General features: G+C 38.9%; 1 pseudogene; it reads left to right on the top strand.

The window, feature by feature from the left end:
- The first annotated feature begins 5,686 nt into the window (after nt 1–5,686).
- On the top strand, nt 5,687–7,646 carry LOC101719150 (melanoma inhibitory activity protein 2 pseudogene; annotated as a pseudogene).
- The last annotated feature ends 999 nt before the right edge of the window (nt 7,647–8,645 follow it).

Below are 8,645 nucleotides of genomic sequence, written 5' to 3' on the forward strand. Positions count from 1 at the left end.
ATCCAATAATATGCTGCATACAAGGAACACATTTAATTCAAAAAGAAACTCATAGACTAAAAGTTAAAGGGTGGGAAACAATATTCCATGCGACGGGAACCCGAAAAAAAGCAGGAGTAGCTATCCTCTTTGCAGATCAAGTAGATTTCAAACCAACACTGATTAAGAGAGACGAAGAAGGACACTACATCCTTGTAAAGGGAACAATCCAAGAGGAAGAGATGACAATCATAAATATCTATGCACCAAACACTAGTGCACCCAACTATATAAAACAAATACCAACAGACATGAAAAGGTATATATGCACTAATACAATTGTAGTGGGGGACCTCAATACCCCATTGTTACAAATAGATAGATCAACTAGACAAAAAATTAGTAATGAAATACTAGAACTCAATCAAACTCTTGAACAAATGAACTTAACAGATGTTTACAGAGTCTTCCACCCCGCAAAATCAGAATACACATTCTTTTCAGCTGTACACAGGTTTTTCTCCAAAATAGACCACATACTCACTCATAGACATATTTAAATAAGTGCAAAGGAAATGAAGTTATCCTCTGTATATTATCAGACCATAGTGTGATGTAATTGATCAATAGCAAAAGAAACCACAAAAATTTCATAAACACGTGGAAATCGAACAACACACTTCTGAATAACCAATGGGTCACAGAGGAAATTAAAGAAGAAGTCAGACAGCTACTCCAATTAAATGACAATGACAATAGAACATATTGGAATCTATGGGACACAATGAAAGCAGTCTTACGAGGGAAATTCATAGCAGTGAATATGCATATTAGGAAAACAGAACAAGCCCAATTAAACAATCTGATGCTGAACCTCAAGTTTCCAGTAAGAGAACAGCAGGACAAACCCAAAGCTCATACAAGGGAGGAAATTATAAAGATCAGAGCAGAAATCAATGCAGTGGAGACTAAGAGAACGATACAAAAAATCAATGAAGCCAAGAATTGGTTCTTCGAAAGAATCAACAAAATTGACAAACCCTTAGCCAACCTCATCAGAAAAAGGAAAGAAAAGGCCCAAATCCATGCAATTAGGAATGAAAAGGGTGAAATGACAAGAGACCCAGCAGAAATCCAGAGGATCATCAATACCTACTTCCAGAACCTATACACCAATAAGATGGACAACACAGAAGAAATGGACAGATTCCTAGACACATATGAATTACCAAAGTTGAATGAAGAAGACCTAAAATTCTAAACAACCCAATATCAATCAATGAAATTGAAAATGTCATTAAAAACTTACCAACTAAGAAAAGCCCGGGTCCTGATGGCTTCACCACTGAATTACACAAAACATTTAGAGAGGAACTGCTGCCACTACTGTTTAAACTCTTCAATGAAGTTGAAAGGGAAGCAATACTCCCAAATTCATTCCTGGAAGCAAGCATCACCTTGATCCCCAAAGCAGAGAAAGACCCAACTGAAAAAGAGAACTATAGGTCAATCTCCCTAATGAACATAGATGCAAAAATCCTTAATAAGATACTGGCAAATAGAATGCAGAAGATCATCAAGAAGATCATACACCCTGCCCAAGTGGGATTCATCCCAGGGATGTAGGGATGGTTCAACATACTCAAATCAATCAATATAATACACTATATCAATATAGCTAAGGACAGAAACCATATGATCATCTCAATAGATGCAGAAAAAGCATTTGACAAAATCCAGCATGCATTTATGATAAAAACCCTACAAAAAGCTGGAATAGACGGTCTCTACCTCAATCTGATAAAAGCCATCTAAGAAAAACCAACAGCCAATATCATACTAAATGGTCAATAACTGAAATCCTTTACACTAAAATCAGGAACAAGACAAGGATGTCCACTATCACCACTTCTGTTCAATATAGTTTTGGAAACATTAGCCACAGCAATTAGACAAGAGAAAGAAAAGGAATAAAGATAGGAATTGAAGAGGTCAAATTGTCATTATTTGCAGATGACATAATACTCTATATAGAAGACCCCAAGAATGCCACCAAAAGTCATCTAGACTTAATAACCAAATTCAGTAGAGTAGCTGAATACCAGGTTAACACACAAAAATCAATAGCTTTCCTCTACATGAACAACATACTCACTGAGACAGAAATAGGGCAAACAATTCCTTTCACAATAGCATCCAAAAAACCTGAAATACCTAGGAATCAACCTAACAAAAGAAATCAAAGACCTCTTCTCTGAAAACTATAGCACTCTGAATAGAGACATTGAAGATGATATCAGAAAATGGAAAGACATCCCTTGCTTCTGGATAGGAAGGATCAACATAGTGAAAATGGCCTTACTTCCAAAACTGTTATATAGATTCAATGCAATCCCAATTGAAATCCCAGCACCATACATCACGGACCTTAAGAAAACAATCCAAAAATTCATTTGGAAGAAGAAGAGAGCCAGAATAGCAAAAGCAATTCTAGGTAACAGAGACATGGCATGGCATATCACAACCCCCAACTTGAAACTACACTACAATGCTACTGTGATAAAAACGGCATGGTACTGGTAAAGAAACAGACCTGAGGACCAGTGAAACAGATTAGAAGATACAGAAACAACTCCAGACACACTCAGCCACCTCATATTTGACAAAGTAGCCAAATGCCCTCACTGGAGGAAAGATAGCCTCTTTAATAAATGGTACTGGAAAAATTGGGATTCAATTTGCCAAAGATTAAACTAGACTTATATCTCTCACCATGCACTAAACTAAAATGGAAATGGATTAAAGATCTAAATATTAAAATAGAAATGCTGAACTGGTTGGAACAGAGGTTAGGTAGGACTCTTGAAGACACTGGTGTAGGAAAAGATTTTATGAACAAAACCTCAGTTGCTGGTGAACTAGCACAAACTATCAACAAGTGGGATTTCTTCTTACTAAAAAGCTTCTGCACAGCAAGAGAAACTACTAGCAGTGTGAAGAGACAACCCACAATGTGGGAAAAAATTTTTGCATCAGGAGTCCTTCAGACAAAGGTCTACTATCTCGAATCTATAAAGCACTTAAAAAAATCAGACCTCCCAAATTTAAAGACCCAGTCCAAAAAAGGGCATCTGAAGTGAACAGGCTTTTCTCAGACAAAGAAGTAGAAATAGCAAATAAACATATGAAAAAATGTTCAACATCACTGGTCATTAGAGAGATACAAATGAAAACAACGCTGAGATTCCATCTCACTCCAGAAAGAATGACTGCTATCATGAAATCAACCAATAACAAATGCTGGTGGGGCTGTGGGGAAAGAGGAACACTACTCCACTGCTGGTCAGAGTGTAGACTGGTGCAACCACTGAGGAAATCAGTATGGAGCTACCTCAAAGAATTAGGAATGGAAGTCCCATTTGATCCAGCTATTCCCCTGCTGGGTATCTTCCCAAAAGAATCAAAAGAATCATACCACAGTGATATATGTGTGCCCATGTTCATAGCAGCACAGTTTGTAATAGCTACAACTTGGAAGCAGCCCAAATGCTCATCAACAGGAGACTGGATAAAGAAAATGTGGTTTTAGGGCTGGGGATTTAGCTCAGTGGTTCCACTGCCTGCCTCGAAAGTGCAAGGACCTGAATTTGATCCCTGGTACCAAAAAAAATAATTAAAAAAAAGAAAATGTGGTTTTTTAATAAAATGGAGTACTACTCAGCCATAAAAAATGAGAAATTAGAGACATTTACAGCTAAATGGATGCATATTGAGGTGATACTCTTAGGTGAAATAAATAGGACAGACATGAGTAAGTACCAAATAGTTTCTCTAGTGTGAGAAACTGAAAGTGTAAATAAGGACTAAAACGTATAATAGATAATGTGAAATAGGAAGAAAAGGGGCAAAGGGGAGGGGAAGTGGAAGGGCTAGGGTAAAGGAAAGAAGGGAATGTAATTAATATGGGAAAATGAAAAAATGGAAACAAAGTCTTTACATAGGCAGGGATGGAGGGGTCGAAGGGAGGGCAGGGGAATGGGGAAAAAATAAGAACCAAGTGAGATTATGTAAAGGTGCAGATTTCCAATGATGAATGTCATTTTATTGTATACCTAAAATGTACCAATAAAATAAAATTTTAAAAACAGATTACCCAGAGATGGAGGATAGAAAGGGGAGAATTATCCAACTGAGAGAAACTGGAAAAGGCAGGAGAAGGAACCTTCGCTACAGCAGCCAGTCTCAAGACACGCCCCCCCCCCCCCCCCACACACTGTGCAGAAAGCACACTCAGGTTATATTAGTCTTCCACGCCAACTTCACATTATATCACCACCCATTCCTGGAGCACTCTGACATCTGCAACCCAAAATTTGATACCTTATTACATTTTATGTTATCTCTGATTGTTTCCTGTCCATTACTCATGTCTCCCTAGGAAAATGACACAACAGACGATTTTGGAATTGAAATGACTTGTAAAGTTGCCCAAGGTCAGTGCCCTGTGTGACAGCTCCTGTCTGAGCCACCAACCCCTTCCCTAGCCCCATCTCCGGCAGACCTAGCCCAGTGCGCAGAGCCAGGATTGGTCGTCCCAGGCCTTCAAACCCTGTCAGGTCCCCTACAGACATTTGGTGGAGATAAATGATTCAGTTCACCCTCTGGCTCGTCAAACTCCCGCCTAGTCTTCAGCAAGTAGGTGGCTCAACAGCACTGTTAGACAAACCCCAAACGCATCCACCAGAGGGCGCACGCGTCCAGGTTTGCTTATTGGAAAAGCCCTGAAGTCTGCCAGATTCCACCAGAGGGCGATAGAGAAATAGCCTTGCTCATCGAAGCCAATCTTAAGCATTTCCTTCTAAGATTAGTGATGAGCAGAATTTTGGGTACCTTTAAGTTGTTTACTTTCACTCGTCTACTCATTTTCAGATCTCTATAGAAATTTTTCTACTTTAATACATTTCTAAGCATAATTGAACACATTCCTCAGCTTTTGTATTTTAGAGTTTATCAATTTTCTTTAGCATTTTCTTGACCAATACTTCTGAAACGTATCGGGAACATCAGACAGGGAGACAGATGGATACACAGATATTCTCAACTTTCAGATTAAAATCCGTGTCTCCTTGTGGTATCAGTAACCATGTCATTTTGTAAGGAAACAATTTTTCTTCTTTGCAGGATTATTTATAATAAAGTATTTGGTCTAAAAGTAGCCCTTTTTTTTTTTTTAACAGATTTATTATAGTTTGAATCTACAGTGTCACAAAAAGCATTTTGGCCTTCCTGTAGCAGCCTAGACAAAACTAGGGAGGTTGGTGGCATGGGGACTGCACATACTTTGGCTCATGGACTTGGCTCAAAATCTGTGCTGAACCAGGATGTAAAACACAAGGGAGTCTGAGGCTTCCACAGTGGGTAGCAAGAGCACATGATGCCTGCCAGTGTCTAGTCCCCTGGGGTTGCTTTCTCCACAAGTTGGCTCAGCAGTAGTCTTCTCTGGTTGCCAGGTGCAACAGGTTCTAAACCAAACTAGAGTTTCAGGCCAGGGCTTGGTGGCCATGGCAATTGCCAAACCAGGCATGAGCCATGGGGCAGCCCTGGGGGCCAGTCCCAGAAGGACTACCCAGGGTTGTTAGTACTGCCTGAAGTGTCTACCAGGGCCTGATCCCTGTGGTTTATCATGGGAATTGGAGATATGTACAGCTGTTGGTTTTTTTGCTGGTCTCAAATTTTATGGAGAAGATTTCAGTCAGAAGACAGCTTGATGTGAGAAGAGAAAAAAACTTGTTCTACAGCTTTTTGAACTGAGCAAACATGTAAACTACTTGAGAAAGCCTTATTCAAAGGTTTAGTGTCATTTAATGGATGTGTCATTTAGTGTCTTTAAAGATGCTCACTTTGAGGAGTCAACAGAAACAGTTTGGAGGCAGCCTGAGAAAGCAGGGAGGGTCAGATCTAAACTTCAAGGGGAAACACTCGTTCTGGTAAAAGCTAAAAGAAACTTAACTAGACATTCGGGACAACATGAATTGATGGCAGATATTTCCAAATGAATACAGTCCCTAATAGATGAAGCAAAATCCCTCACATTACAAGTAGCTAAAGGCAAACCCATCTTGAGGATATTTGAAATCAGTGAAGAATGACTTAAGGGAGCAGAAACAGATGTTTTGGATGAAAATTCCAAACTTTAGGAAAGCCAGAAACAGCTTTTACAAGAAGCTGCAGCATGGAAAGAGCAAGTGAATGAATGTTAACAGAAAATAACATTGGAAGACTATAAAGTACATGTGGTACAAGTTCTACATGAGAAAAAAAAAACCACATTAAGTCTGTAAATATTTGCTCAAGATGAAAGACTGGACTGCTGCATGGGAGAAGATTTCACAGAGGATGGTAACTTGGAACTGGAAATGAAGCATGAATCAGGAAATGGTCCTCATTTAGACCATCAGCCAAAAGGGGCTTTGGAGAAACTGGTTTATGTTGCTAAGTTAAACGCTTCTTTACAACTTTAGAAAGAGAAAGAAACCAAAATCATATTCAGTTATCTGAAGCAGATAAAACGAAGATCTTACAGAATATATTAAAAATCTCCACTCCACATGAGCATGTTTGCAGCCAGAAAATACAGTTTGAAAATGAGAAACAGAAGCTTCAGCAGAAACTGAAAGTAATGATTGAACTGTATCAAGAAAATGTAATCAAACTCTAAAGGAAATTGACAGTAGAGGGAAGTTACTGGTTAAAAGGGGAAACTTTCCAAACTAGAAGAAAATATCAGCCACACAGCGAAAGAGCTAGAAACCTATAGAAATCAAGCCAAAGATACTGAAAAAGAAAAGGACCCATTCATTTCTATCAAAGGCAGAATGATCTCCCATCAGAGAAGCACATGCTAACTGGGTGGCACCTTGGACTGCTGAAAGGAACCTTCATGATTTAAGACAGAAAATGCTCACAACAGACAAAAACTAACTGAAACAAGACTTTAAATATGAATTTGAAAGATCCTTATCCTTATTCACTTGGTGCTTCAAATACCACATTTGGAAGAGGGTATTTCCTAGATCGCCATCATCTGCAAGGAAACCTTTTGGCTGTCTTTCAACCTTGTGCAAAGAGCCACTCAGACTCACCTTTGCCTTCAGAGGGAGGAAGAAGAGACTCCAGAGGTGCAGTGAACCCCCTGGACTGTAACATTAGCAATGAAAAAGGAGACTCAAGCTGTGTGATGAGTTAACTCAGAGAGCACCTTCTGACACTCGGCTCCTATCACCTCCAACAGAACAGCACTGTAAGACAGTTTCTTCACCAAGCCAACCATATCCTGATTCAATTCTTCCTCTACAAAGGCAGGATAGATTTTATTCCAATTCTGGCAGACTATCAGTTCCAACAGAACTCATAATTTTGAATGCTCATTGTTTGGATACAATGGACAGTCCACTCTGTGCAGAAATGAAACCCAGTAGAAATGGTACCAAAGATCTTGGTAATTCAAATGTGCCTCATTCATCTCTCCCTGCTGAAAGCAAAGGGATTGAACTTGGGTCCTTGCGCTTATAAGGCAAGCGACGGAACCACTGAGCTAAATCCCCAGCCCTTTCCCTACTTTTTACCAGAGGTTTATTAAGACATGATGAGATCTATGATGCTTTTAATAAATAGCCCTATTTAAAAATTTCTAGGGCAGGGGATTTAGCTCAGAGGTTTCACCGCCTGCCTCACAAGTACAAGGACCCAAGTTCGATCCCTGGTACCATAAAACAAACAAACAAAAAATATCTAAAAGGTTTGAATATAAAAGTAAAATAATACACAACAGACAAAGTGACAATTTCATAGATTACTAATGTAATAAAACTTTATATTAGTAAATATTTCTGTGGCCTCAGTATCTGAGACAGGATGCAACTAAAATTTGAAAATATTTAAAAACAAATATTTACAAAAATTCTGTAACTTTTCAAGAACATGGAATCTGAAATCTCCAACTGTAAAAATTATTAAATAATGTGAGGAAAATACAAATAAGTGAGGAGGACTTTACAAATGTAGATAACAGCATATCTAAAATTCATTAGCTAAGAAAAAAAATTAAGAGATTCAAGGAGCATGCATTTCCAGTGATATGAAGACTGAGACTATGAACTGAAATCCCAAGATAACTATTCTGAGCTAAATTGCAGAAGCAGTTTATAAAATGATTTCAGTGAGGTTGTAATGCCTGGGTACACTTTGTTTCTCACAGTGTTCTTTTCTATTTAAAATTTGGTCTCTAAGAAAAAGCAGGTGGGTGTTTTAAAGCACGCCTGTAATTCCAACACTCTGGCAGTCTGAGGCAAGAGGATTGAAAGTTTGAACCCAGCCTGAGCTACTTAGAAAGACTGTCTCAAAACAAAAAAATGAAAAAATGGCTGGAGACGTAGCTTATTGTAAAGGCCCTGGGTTCAAAACTGAAAAAAAAAAAAAAAAGAAAATGTGAAAAGATCAGTAATCTGAGTGATCAGAAAAAAAATTGAGAAAATAAATTGAGGCTCCCAGTGCAGAGGAAGGGGCCTCCCAGCCGCCATTCCACCAATCCCAGCACAGAGGAGGTGAGCCGCACGGGTGCCAACAGCACCCCCCATGCTGGTCGAAATGAGAAGACACATACAGCA

This window comes from Heterocephalus glaber, unplaced genomic scaffold, assembly GCF_053883595.1.
Source record: "Heterocephalus glaber isolate CG9 unplaced genomic scaffold, H.glaber_assembly_v1.0 deba00001461, whole genome shotgun sequence".
In the NCBI taxonomy this organism is placed as follows: domain Eukaryota; kingdom Metazoa; phylum Chordata; class Mammalia; order Rodentia; family Bathyergidae; genus Heterocephalus; species Heterocephalus glaber.